General features: G+C 40.6%; 1 protein-coding gene across 4 annotated transcripts in view; it reads left to right on the top strand.

The window, feature by feature from the left end:
* The window catches only part of GALNT13 (polypeptide N-acetylgalactosaminyltransferase 13), a 781779-nt gene that overhangs the window by 223961 nt on the left and 544097 nt on the right, over positions 1-13721 (top strand). The window contains exon 1 of one of the 4 annotated variants that reach the window (XM_032410287.1): positions 10481-10753. The exons of 2 other annotated variants lie outside the window; for them this stretch is intronic. The gene's annotated coding sequence lies outside the window, so the exon portion shown is untranslated. Of the gene's footprint in view, positions 1-10480; positions 10882-13721 lie in introns of those variants that run through there. One more of the 4 variants, XM_032410262.1, reaches the window with a different exon arrangement.

Below are 13721 nucleotides of genomic sequence, written 5' to 3'. Positions count from 1 at the left end.
CTTTCTTTTTCTTTCTTTCTTTCTTTCTTTCTTTCTTTCTTTCTTTCTTTCTTTCTTTCTTTCTTTCTTTCTTTCTTTCTTTCTTTCTTTCAAGATTTTATTTATTTATTTGAGAGAGAGAGAATGAGAGAGAGAGAGAGCACATGAGAGGGGGGGAGGGTCAGAGGGAGAAGCAGACTCCCTGCCAAACAGGGAGCCCGATGCGAGACTCAATCCAGGGACTCCAGGATCATGACCTGAGCCGAAGGCAGTCGCTTAACCAACTGAGCCACCCAGGCGCCCCCTGTTCTTTCTTAAGAGCTGCCTACATTTGTCACATCTTAGGCAGTTTAGGACATCTTTGTAGTTGCTAGAGTTGGCTAAGTAAAGTTCAGGCCAAACTAGGAATATGAGATAGAGTTACTTTGTTGAACTGATCGAATTCTATCCTCTTCTTCTTTATGCAAAGTTTGTGGCGGATTCAGCAGGTGGTTGTTGGCAAGATGATCTTCACAGAGAAGAGCATTCATTGCCTGATTGGAAGGCTATTATAAAGTGCTGATCATGAAGAGACTGATAAAAAGCCAATTTTTTCCCCATATGTAGGGGTTATTGAGAGAAGAATATAATGATCCATGCTATTTATTTGGCCCTTATTAAGTGGCAGGCACTTAGTTCTCTCTACTGGGATACTTCTATGACTAAAGCAGACAAAGCCCATCGAACTTACATTTTAATGTGGGAATCTGTGTGCTCATGTGAGCATACATGGTTATGCCTATGATGGGAAGTAATTAGGCTAGGAGACTATTCATAGTACAAATGCTTATTCTGATTCTAAGTTAGGGCCATTATTGAGTTTAGAGATTTCAGGAGGGGGAAAGCAGTGAGAGAATTTTTGATATGTAGCCAAATGGTGTTGATCACCTTGATTCCTTTTTCTAAATTGTCCCTATAGCAGGGGAAATAAAATCTTCCTGGGTTCACCTTAAACCCCAATTATCTTTGAAAATTGACAATAACGTTTACAGTACATGGAACACAAAAATACTATCACTTATTGAGTGTCTAGGATAAGTCAGGTATATATACTGCATCATTTATTTCTCAAAAATTCTATTATAGTACTAGTGTATAATACTCATGTTACCAAAAATGTGACTACTTCTCAGAGAGGTACATTCTGTACTAAGTGACAGAATTGGCCATTTAATCCATGTCTAATTTGCTTCAAAGTCTACGAACTGTTTGGGCTCCCTGAACTTAAGAAGGAAGATAATATGTAGATAAAAAAAATACACACAACTTTGTATAGGTCAATGAGTAAATATGAGTGTGACTTTCCATTTACTAATAGTATGGTTTGTTTGTGATGAAAATGGAAGCAGAAGCACAACTTTTGAAAAGCTGATTCTAATACAGTTAACTTTTGCTGTGCTTTCCTTTCTTTAATGGGTGCCTAGAGGCCATGCATGATGCTAGGCTTTATATCAATTTTTAAATCTAATTACTGGAAGTTCACATATTTTACAGATTTGTGTTTGTGGAGGAAATATTATTTTCAATTTTTAAATTTTTAACCACTCTGAAAATCATTCAACATTGATTACTGAAGAATCCTTAAAATTCAGTATAATGCCTATATGTCATATGCATACTGAGTCCCATTGTATGTTTAATGAGAGGTACATATAAAAACTAATTTTTCACATTCAAGAAACTTAAAGCAATTACCCACATAGATAACTCTGGGAATTCACTTCATGAAAATGAGTTGTACTACAGTTCATAGATTCACACATACACACACATGCATATGCTCACATATACACACATATACATACATACACATATACATATTATATATACTTTATATATATAATATATTATGACCTCTTCTCAGAGAAGCAATACAAAGATGTCAGTCAAATTGATATAACTGAAAGTCTGGAAAGAATTTTAAGAACTGTTTGGTATGTTCCTGGGGCAAAGATATGCTTAAATACTTTTAATTCTGTTTTCTTTACAAATTTGAGTAATTGCTAAAATCTTAGAATATAAATTATGAAAAGCCAAATTTCCATGTTTATGGAATTCTTCTCAGAGAGTATATCATTAATGTCTTTATGGATAATAAACTTGATTGCTTTTATCTGATACTAATGACTCTTTTAAGGCAATAGTACTTCAAAACATTGCTACATACTCTACTCTAACGTGTCTTCCTTAATACTCTCTATTGAGTTTAGAATCATGAGGCCTCTTGTTTCATCATTTTTCTTGTTCTTAATAATCTGCTGAATTTTACTTCTATACTTGTTATTATTATACTTTACATTTATAAAATGCTTTCTACTTTTCAAAGGAACTATATATATATAATAGGAATATATATGTTTCCTTTGTATATATCATAATTTAATTATTATCTATTTCTGACTTCATTAATTGTTATACATTTCAGGCTGATGAATGAAAAAAAATTCTAATAGCATGTTCTCTTTTTATGTTTAATCTATAGTATAATATCAGCTTCTATTCTTTCAAAATAAAAATATCTCCGTTTATTTACATAAGTTTTGAAAATTCTTCAGTTACTTGTAGTCATCTTTTCCAAATGATAGTCAAACTTCTGTCCTTTGATGTTAAGGTAATTGCCTTTTCATATCAATTTGGCAGTGCAGACGGATTTAAAGTGAAATAGGTTCTTTCCTTTTCATCCTGATTCTAATTAGATACTTAAGAGTCTAAAACCAAGATTTGTGACACTCTACTTAATACTTTCTACTTCCTGTTTTGTTAAACATTGGATAATTTATGAGTTTACCTTGTTAAAATTGTCTTGTTCAGTACACACAAATTTTGTACATTGTGTAGCAACATAAATAATTTTCTTTGAATGGGATAGCTGAAGAAAAGTAAGACTGAATAGGAAAATTTCATATGAATCTGGGACTCTTTTTAAGTCTTAGAATTAAAAAGTGGCTTCGATACATTTCTTTATTCCTTATGTCTTACTTCCTTTAATTCTATTAGACAATGACCTCTACATTTGTGCCTTGATGGGGTAGAGGGCTCTAGTAGCTATTTGTTGACTAAGGATTTTGTGGTTGTTACATTTTTTAGTATGTTGGATTTATGAGTAAAGCTTCAAACAACTAATTAAAATACACTGGAAAATCCTTCATTACAAGAAGTTGATATTTTGAATATAGTTTTAAAATATGATAACCAATAAAGTTTACCTGCTCTGTAACTATTTTTGACAAGCATTCATACTCAAGTTTTAAATAAAAATTATTAGATTCTTAAATGTATAAGTAGTTTTGCCAAAATAATGGATAATTCATGAGTTTTAATAAGCAAGTGAAATATTATTTACAGGATGATATAATTTAATGTGTATATTTAATAAATAAATGACTATTGTCTGCCAAACATTATATTCAGTCTTGGGAATCAGTGATAGAGCCCCTGCTTTCCAGGGATTTACCTTCTAGAAATATATATATCCATATGGTATACGTAAGTAAAGAACTCTTGAGGTAGTGGATATGTAATTGTTTTATGCTTTGAACTCTGATGGTGTTTAACATTTGCTTCATATTTCCCTTTTGATTTAATGGAGATATAGAGATGTTAAGTGACAGCAAAACCACATTCCCTTATGTGAATGCTAATGCTTTTCCATATTCTGTTTTCCATTTATTTACTTATCTTTGTTTATGAATGCTGGATAGTAGCATAGTTAGTTTTTTACATATTGTTCTACTTTCTACCTATTTACTTATTCCTGTCAATGTATGCTAAATACTAGCATAGGCTGGCATGGCCACAAAATTGGTTGGGAGACGCTCATGCGTCGCTCTCCGTGGTGCTGAAAATTATTGTGAGCTGAAATTAGTTGTTTCCTCTTATGTTTTTTTTTAAGATTTTATTTATTTATTTGAAAGAGAGAGAGGCAGAGATAGCAAGAGAGAGCACAAGTAGGGAGGAGAGGGAGAAGCAGGCTCCCCACTGAGCAAGGAGTCCAACTGGGCTCAATCCCAGGACCCTGGGATCATGACCTGAGTTGAAGGCAGACGCTTAACCGACTGAGCCACCCAGGTGCCCCTCCTCTAATTTTTTTAAGAAAAGGTTTTATTTATTTTTTGAGAGAGAGAGAGAGAGTGCAAAGGGGGAGGAGCAAGCAGACTTTGCGCCAAATGTGGAGCCCTATGCGGGGCTGGATGTCACGACCTTGAGATCATGACCTGAGCCAGAACCAAGAGGAAGGTGCTTAACCAACTGAGCCACCCAGGTGCCCCATTTCCTCTAACTCTTTGGCACTAATTATTATTGCCCAATCAAGAATTCAACACAGGGGCGCCTGGGTGGCTCAGATGGTTAAGCATCTGCCTTTGGCTCAGGTCATGATCTCATGTCCTAGGATCGAGCCCCACATCAGGCTCCCAGCTCAGCCGGGAGCCTGCTTCTCCCTCTCCCTCTGCCTCTCCCCCTTCTTGTGTTCTGTCTCTCTCTCTCTCAAATGAATAAAAAAAAAATCTAAAAAAAAAAAAGAAAAGAATTCAACACAAAGAAAGGAAAAGTTTAGCGGGGAAAGGAAAGATGAAAAAGATGAAAGTTCACATGCAAGTTTCAGCCATTTGTTAATAGATGGTTGGATTAATTAATTTATTTAACTGAAGTTTACAACAGGTATTGTGCTTAGAGTGAAGCTACAACTTTGCACCTGCACTGTTCCCATACAGCTACACTTTATTCTGGTGTATCCCATTGTATATTGGAGAAAACAGACATCAATCACACAAAAATGGAAAAATGTAAATTTGAAACTGTGTTAGATGCTAAGATGCTGCAGTGGATCATGAGATAAACTAGAGCAAATATGAGTATGTAAGTATGGAGCTTGGTTAAAAATTAATTACCTTTCCCTCATATTTTTAAACTATTATAAAAATAATATATTAAAGAAGATAAGGTCTAGTAAATCATGTAAGACTTCCAAATAAAATCTTAAAAAATATTTTAATGAGATCTTGCCTCCATGAACTTAACTTTTTAATAACAGATTTTATATTTGAAATAGCTATATTTCCTGATCATGACATTTTAAATGATGATATAATAATTATCATCAAGGGTGAGAAAATGTTTGCACAAAGTAGGTGTAAAACATTTTATACCTTTATTTTTATGACAAAATATTTGTCAATTAAAATGTTATTTAAAATATATCAACTCTATTTTTCTTTCATATCAGTTGTGATTTTGCATTTTTGTGGATATAAATGGATTTCAAATCCACTAAAAAATTTTATCAGAAAATTGAGAATAACTATAAAGCTTAAATTTGAAAAATACTCAAGAATTATTAGAGCATTCAATCTGCAGCTGACATGGCTACCACAAAAATAACAAATCACCACATGGCATAGAATTATTGTATATTTATGTTGCTAGAGCTTTGGGTCATTAACTGAAGGTATGCTCACTACAATTTCCTGCCTAGAGTTCCTTGCTCCCCCCATCTGCAATGGGCTGCATTTTGAACTACATGCAATGTTTCTTGGCTCCTAAACTAAAAATCTTCAAACCATTCCATTAGCCCTTGCAGACCACTGAGTCTGTAGCTGAATACTGAAGTAGATGTTCAGATGTAGAAACTTCTTTATGTCACCTTCAGGAAGAATGGGACACACACTCAGACTCCACTTGTTCAGGTCATCCTACAAAGAGCCCTAAACAAGCTTCTTGTCTATGAACTCTGACAACTTGAGGCCACCCTACTTGGCCACTTCTGATGGTTGAGGTGGTCAATACAACATGTGATATCTGTTAACAATTTTTGATACACTAGTTGGAAAGCTCAGCAATTAGCCTGTTTCATTTTTCTTCTGAGAATTTATTACCATCTGACATAAGTACATATTTGTTTTTTGTTTAGGACATATTACACTAAAATGTAGCATTCATGAAAGTGGAGTCTCACTGTTGTATTCCCGGAGCATGGTGTAAACATTCAATACATATTCACTGGACAAGTTTCATGAGGGCTATCTTTTGTTTTCCTCTGTATCTTTTAGTACCTACCCCAGTGCTTAAGTCATTGTATTACACTAAGGTGATAAGCAGGGTCCAGGGTATAAAGATTCTTGTAAGACTTGTTAAGGCTTTTAGACGATTTCCTAAAAACAATGAGAACCCACCAAAATACTATAATTTGTAAGAAATATTTTTAGATTTTTATTTTAGAAAACAGAGTTCTTGCTCTCTGTATCTCTTAATAATGGCATCTCCATTCTTCTACTCACCCAATTTTAAAATCTCACAGTAATGTAACACTTTTTTTTTTTTAAGATTTTTTTTTTGTATTTATTTGACAGAGAGAGAGATAGCAAGAGCAGGAACACAAGCAGGGCGAGTGGGAGAGGGAGAAGCAGGCTTCCTGCCAAGCAGGGAGCCCGATGTGGGACTCGATCCCAGGACCCTGGGATCATGACCTGAGCCGAAGGCAGACGCTTAACGACTGAGCCACCCAGGCGCCCAGTAATGTAACACTTTTATCCTTCTCCTTCATTGCTAATAATTTTTCAAGACCTGACAATTTAACTTCAGCAATCTCGCCCTCCTCCTATTCTCTTTCTCCCTCCCTCCCTCCCTCCCTCCTTCCTTTTTCTCTTTCTTTCTTTCTCTTTCTTTCTTTCTTTCTTTCTTTCTTTCTTTCTTTCTTTCTTTCTTTCTTTCTCTCTCTCTCTCTCTCTCTCTCTCTCTTTCTTTCTTTCTTTCTTTTCTTTTCTTTCCTCTCTAGATAACATCACCCTTTGTTTTCCTTTTGGGCCTTGGTTAATCACAGTTGGTCAAGTGTACCTGCTGAATTTCTGTCTTTGGTATATTCTCCATCTAAATCACTTTATGCTTGATAGACGATTACTTGTAAAATGTTGGTCATCCCATTTATCTAAACAAATACTTTCAATAAGTCTTCACTGATTAAAGATAAATTCCTAGCTTTCTATTTGAAAAAAGTACAATATAAATTTTTTTTACTTTCAACACTCAGTCACATAAATTATTGCATTTATTCTTCTTGTAAGATAAGCAAAGATTGTTTCTCCTCTCATTTTTTAAATAAAGTCAAACTTTGGGCGCCTGGGTGGCTCAGTCGGTTAAGCGACTGCCTTCGGCTCAGGTCATGATCCTGGAGTCCCGGGATCGAGTCCCGCATCGGGCTCCCTGCTCGGCAGGGGGTCTGCTTCTCCCTCTGACCCTCCCCCTACTCATGCTCTCTCTATCTCATTCTCTCTCTCAAATAAATAAATAAAATCTTAAAAAAAAAAAATAAAGTCAAACTTTAAAAATGTTGCAAAATTACTACAAAAAAATTGCCTGGTACTCCTCATGCAAATTTACCAACTGTTAAAATTTGATCACATATCCTTCATCATTTTCTCTGTAGGTATTTCTGAATGATTGTGAATAAAATGCAGCCACAATGCCCTTTTTACCCCAAAATATTTTATTACAGTAACTATAGTAAAATTATAAAAATTAGGACATTTAATATTGATGTAAAATTAATTGTAATTTAACATAAAAAGTCTATAGATTAGATATCATGAACTTCATATTTTGCCAGTTGTCCCAATAATATATTTTTTTTCCAGTCCAATAACTAATTCTGGATTACACATTGCATTTAGGAGTCATGTCTCTTTAATCTCCTGTAGTCTGGAATAGTTCTCTAGCCTTTCTTTAACTTTCATCAGAATGATATTTTTGAAAAGTACAGACACAAGATATTTTATGGTATTTTCCTCAATTTGGATTTGTCTTTTGCTTTTTTTCATGGTTACAATCAATTATGCTTTTTTTGGTCTTATACTAAACAAATTACATTGTGTCCTTTTTCATGCAGCACATCATGAGGCTCATGACGTCACCTGGAACCATTATTGATTTTAACCTTGATCACTTGGTTAAGATAATGTCTGGATTTATTTTTTTATTCCCTGGTAGTTAAGAATCTATGGCAGATTACAAAAATGGCTTCAAGTGCTTCCCATTTGTGTATGCATTCTTCTTTTCCATATGATTTTGCAGTTTTTCCCATCAAGACATGGAATATATTACTCCATCATTTGAATCTGGGCTTGTCCATGTAATCTTCTTGGGCTAATGGGACATTGACAAATTTGTGTCAGCATAATCTTGAGAAGTGTTCTACCTTGGAGCCTGTATTCCATTGTTGCTTTTTGGAACCCTGGAAGTATCATTACTCAAGAAAACATGGCTAACCTACTGAAGGGTGACAGCAGGTTGAACAAAGATGAACATTCCAGCTGAGCCCTGCCCCCAATCAGCTTGACAACCAGCAGACAAGTGAGGCCATCCTAGACTATTCAGCCCAAACTAAGCCATCCAGAGGAGATAATTACCCAGACAACCCATAGAACCTTGAGAAATTATAGATGTTTTATTATTTTATGCCATAAAGTTTGGGAATGGTTTGTTAAAAGCAAAAGCTAAGAATTTCCAGGGAGAGGGGCGCCTAGGTAGTTCAGGTGGTTAAGCATTGGACTCTTGGTTTCTGCTGAGGTCATGATCTCAGGATCCTGAGATCAAGCCCTGCATCAGGCTCTGTGCTCAGTGCAGAGTCTGCTGGAGATTCCCTCTGTCCCTTCACTGGCGCATGCTCTCTCTCTCTCCCTGCCCCCCATCAAACAAACAAATAAAATCTTAAAAAAAAAAAAAAAAAAAAGAATACCCAGGGAGATACTTTGGGACTACAGAAATATCTTGTTCAACATACAATCTTTACCCACTAGAATTATGACTCTTGCTTTAGTTAAATATTAGCACAAAACTTGCAAAATAGCATTGCTACATTTTTAAGAGATCACGAATGTAAGGATGGGGGATTATATGGCTTCAAAGGCCATATGCCTGGTAAGTGGCTATGTCAGCATTAGAACCCCAATCTTTTATTTGCTGGCCCATAGCATTTGCCATGCAGAGGTGGGTAGCCTGATGGTAGAACTGGAACTCATATGAGGGAACAATAGAAATTCCAGAGTGTCCCTGGTATTATGAGTGGCATCCTGTGTTCTCACACATACATAGAATACCTCTGGTAGATGCTCCATTACTGAGAGTTGGAAGGGGTGGCAGGATGGACAATGTAAGAGAAGATATTAAGTATAGTTATCATACCAATTTAGATAATAATTGATTCATGAAAGATATAAAGATAACAGAATGTCATTGACATTCTAGATAAAAATAATATGTTTGTACAACATGGCTCTTAATATTTTTGAAGTAGCTACTATATCTTCCCCCAGTTTTGCCAAATAAATTTAGAAGAGGGAGCTAAGACAGGTGAAGTGACACTGGGAGAGGAGAAAATGACCCCAATTTTACTCTCACAAGTAAGAAAACTGAGACCAAAGAAAGTCAGCAGTGAATAAATGGCAAAGCAGGGATTTGAACTCAGTAATCCCAGTTTCCTAGAAGAGTACTTCCCACATGGCAGTGGGGAATATGTCCCAAGTCTTCAGATGGTAATAATATCTGAGTCTTAAGTCTGTGCCTTGTGCCAGGCATTGTTCTAAGATCCTTACATACAGTTTAATTCATTTAGTACCAGAGACTTTCTGCTACACCATACATTAACTTAGAAATGACTTCACATTAACTTTACTTTGAAATGCAAGCATTCAGGCACTTCAGGGTGTATGCGTGTGTATGTGTGTGAATGTGTCAAAGACCATACCTTGTTGACTGAGAAAGGAATTCAAAGCTCCACTTTTTGTCTTTACTTCTCCCTAAAAAATTTAAGAGCACAAGGAAGAGTTTTGCGTTCCCAGTTCTCTTACAGTGTGTAAGCTGGCAGCAGCTGTCGCCAGCCAGAACACTAGGATCCTGTCAGGGTGTAAGCACTGTAATGGACAAGGGGCCAAACTCTTGTCTGTCCTTTCTGCTTCAAGGCTCTGAAACCTCAAGTCCCCGCATCATTTCTCCACTGGAGAGACTACGACGGGGGTGGGGTTGCCCCAGCTTTTCCCCGAGGGCAGTCCCCGACCCTCCAGCATCCCTATAAGAGGCTCGCTGGTGCAAGGGACTAACACCGTGGATGCAAGCCGGCTTTTGCACCATGGGAAACCTGGATGGCCAGGGGTCACCATGCGCTCTGTAGGGGAGAGGAGCCGACCCCACAGTTGCTCTTGGGGGCCGTGCCTGCCAAGTATCGCGGGACTTGTGCACATCGCTGGAGCGGCAGCTCTAGGAGCAGCTGGAGCGCGCTCGGTGCTCACCGCCCCAGCCCAGGGAGGAGCGGGAGCGGGGAGGGAGGAGGGCTGGGGGGTGCTGGTTACGTAAATGATACTAGCCCAGTGAGAGGCCTCCAGGCTGGGGCTACGAGAGGGGGAGGGACCGTGCGAGGAGGTGGGGCTGGGAGGGAGAGGGTTGGGGTGGGAGGGGGGCGGGGGCCGGGGGCGAAGTGACCAGGCGGCAGCGGCGGCGGCATAGGCGGCTCTGCCGAGGTGACAATGTACTAGGAGCCCTCGTTCGGTCTCCTGCGCCTCCTCGGCCTCGGCGCCCGTTCTCGCGGCGCTCGCGGAGCCCTCTAGCCCGCCGCTGCGCTATGAGGGCGCCTCTTTGGGGCTGGCCCAGGCCGGAGCCAGCTTGCTCCGCTCCGGGGGAAGTGTGAAGAGAGAGGCGCGGGCGGGAGCCGGGGCTGCGCGCGGCGTTCGCGGGCCGGCGCGGGTTCCAGGTGAGCGCGGACTCGGCGCACCCGGCACTCTCGGCGCGGCCGACCGGCGCCTGCTGGGCTGGTCGGAAGCTGAATCCCGTGTGTGGACTGCCGTTCCCTCTTCGCGGGATCCTTGGCCACGATAGCAGGTCTCCGTCTCTCTCTTGCTCCCCTTCTCTTCCTCGTAATTGTCTGGGGCGAGTCCTCTCCGGGTGGCCAGGGTGCCCGGGTGGGTGCCGCAAAGTCCTGCAGCGAGTGTAGGGCGCGGAGTCGTGCGCCCGGGGCCGGACGGCGGGCCGGGGCGCCCGCGGACCCCGCGAGACGGCCCCCTGGGCGCTTTGAGCGCGTTCGCCTGCTGCTGCAGGTGCGGAGGGAGGATCGCGAGGCGCGGAACTTTCTGCCGCCGCCCGCCCTCTACCTTGCTTTTTCCGCTACTCGGCTGAGCTCCGGGGCGCTGGCCACCCTCTGCGCCTTGGTGGCGCTCCGCGGCGGGGCAACTTTCTCCCACCAGCTGTGGGCGGCTGGAGCTTGCTGTGCGCGGACGCTTCTCCTCGGCTTGACACCGCGGACGCTCTGGAGCTTGGGTGTCTTCTTCGACGATTGCCTTCCTTTCTTTCTCTCTCAGTGCCCCTCGGCCTCTCATTCTCTCTGTGCGTCTCTGTCTCTGACTCAGTTTCTTTCTCTGACTTTCTCTCTGACTCTGGCTCCCCCTGCGCCTTCCGGGTCTGTTTCTTTCCCCTTCTTTTCTTCCTTGTCTTTCTTGGGATGTCTCTTCCTGTTACTCTGTCTCTTAACGCTTGTCTCTTCTCCTTTCTCTCTGCCTCTTGCTGCCTATCTCTGTCTCCCTTCCTCGCCTCTCCTGTCCTCCAGATCCTCAGGCGCCTTGGCCAGTGGAGCACGCCCCTACCCACCTTCTGGGCATCTCCAGGTACAGAGATCTCCCTACTCAGAGCCAGAGAGTGTGCGGGGGATGCCCTTGTGTGGGCTCTCCTGGAGTCGAGGGGCTGAATGAGGGGCGCAAGGGCCAGTCTCCCAGCTTTGCGTGGCCTCGAACCCGAGCGCACTGAGGCTGCTGGCAGCAAAAGCTGCGGGCGCCCCTCCCCTCACTCCGTTATTTGACTATGATCAGTTGAATTTCCTGGTAGATAGTCTGCATCTCCAGCTTTTACAGGTAGCCCCAGGAGGAGAGATGGATGAAGCTTTTGGATCCAGGGAAAACTAACCTCGCAAGGGTGGGAGCTTTCGTGAGGCAAAGGTGTTGCTAGCGGAGGAGAGGAGCATTGGAGACTATTTGCTTTAAACTGCCATAACACTCAATCCTTGAGCGGTTTCCTTGCGAGAGGTCGTGGTCACTGTTCCCAGGAACAGAGCGTAGAGATTTTATTTGCAGGGGAAAGACACTTGGATACCCTAGACGCCTGAAATTTCTGGTTTTCTTCGGACTCTCGGATCTTTAGTTTTATATGAAGGCTGCCTTTGCTCAGGGTTGCTTCCTTACCGTCCCGGTGTGTATGTGTGTGTGTGTGTGTGTGTGTGTGTGTGTGCGCGCGCGCGTGCGCGCGCGTGTGCATGTGTGTGCGCGCGCTATTACTTGTGTTCATGCCCTCTAGTGTTAAAGAAACCAGTTTGTGTCAGAATAGTGAAAAGTAAGGTCAACCTATTTGGTGACATATTTTGGACCTTTTACTTTCCCAGATTATTTTCCTTGCCTTCACCCATCCTTTCCTTTTCCTCATCTTGACTTTTGCATTGCATTACTAATTTTTCCTTTTCCCCGATCTCTACAAACTCCTTCTTTCCTGCAGAATTAGAATCTTAATATTGAAACCCTGTTTGAGTGACTTCACAGATGGATAGATTTGGAGAATCTTCATAGCCTAAGGCAGGCTTTGAACATGAGAAATGTGTATTTCTCTGCACTGTTTGCCACAAGCCAGGATTTCACATTTCTTCCTTATGCCCCTGCCCACCTTCAACTGCACTGAGAATTTTCTCTGGCTGCTCCTGCTTATTTAAATAAATGCTTTTAATTCTCTGTGTGATGCTCATCCCATTCCAGGGCTTAAGCTGCTTGCTTAAGTAGAGGCACTGTGTCTGAGATCAGGTTTGGGGAGGAAGAAAAGAAAGCTTTTGCAAAAGAGGTACAGTGCTGCTGGTGTAGATTAATTCCGGATTCCAGAGTGCGTAGTGGAACCGGATGCTGCTTCAGATATGCAGACCCTAGCGCAGTGTGGGAAAACTAGTAAATACTTAATAAAAACTTGTTGGTTGAGTGATTAGCATGCAGCTAATTATGGGCTTTGAAGTCATCCAGCTATGCTAATGAGCCTACGTAAAAGAAGTTGAATTCTGCCTCTCCCCCCCCCTTTTTTTTTTCTGTTTCATTTAGTCTTTTATGAATGGGAATTGAGGACTAGTAGAAGGGATGTTGAAACACGACTCTTCTGTCCCTTTTTGGTTCATTCACTGCTTGAATTTGCCCCCTCTCTGCAAGTCTTTAACTTGGCTGATGCTCTTTAACAAGTCACTGCAGAATTGAAGAAATGATTTTAGAGGCTCAGATGGCTGGCATCTCTTAATCTTCCTACCTGAAAGTAAACTGGAACATGACATCATTTATTAGTGAATACTTTCGTGTGGTCTTTCACAAGCGAAAAGTTATCTCTTTTAATATAAAGAGTAGATCTGTCAGCTTAAAATATTTGGGGGCTATAAATTGATCTGCAAACTGAATCACTTGCCTTAAATAATTTATAGGCTTCCTTACTGCTTCAAATATATATGAGAAGTGTGGTACTACATGCATATGAGAATTTGCCAAAGTATCTGGAAATGTAGTCCTCCTGACACAAGGTACTAGTAGGAATTCATAAGCTGCAGTATTGGTTTTTTTGTTTTGTTTTATTTTTGTTTGTTTTTGTTTTTGGGTCTTTTTTTTTTTTTTCAGTATTGCTTTTTTGATGATAGGGTAGTCTCTTCTTAAAGCAGT

The sequence above is a fragment of the Phoca vitulina genome, unplaced genomic scaffold (assembly GCF_004348235.1).
Source record: "Phoca vitulina isolate PV1807 unplaced genomic scaffold, GSC_HSeal_1.0 scaffold1, whole genome shotgun sequence".
NCBI classification, from domain to species: Eukaryota; Metazoa; Chordata; class Mammalia; order Carnivora; family Phocidae; genus Phoca; species Phoca vitulina.
This window is presented reverse-complemented; position numbering and strand designations above follow the sequence as displayed.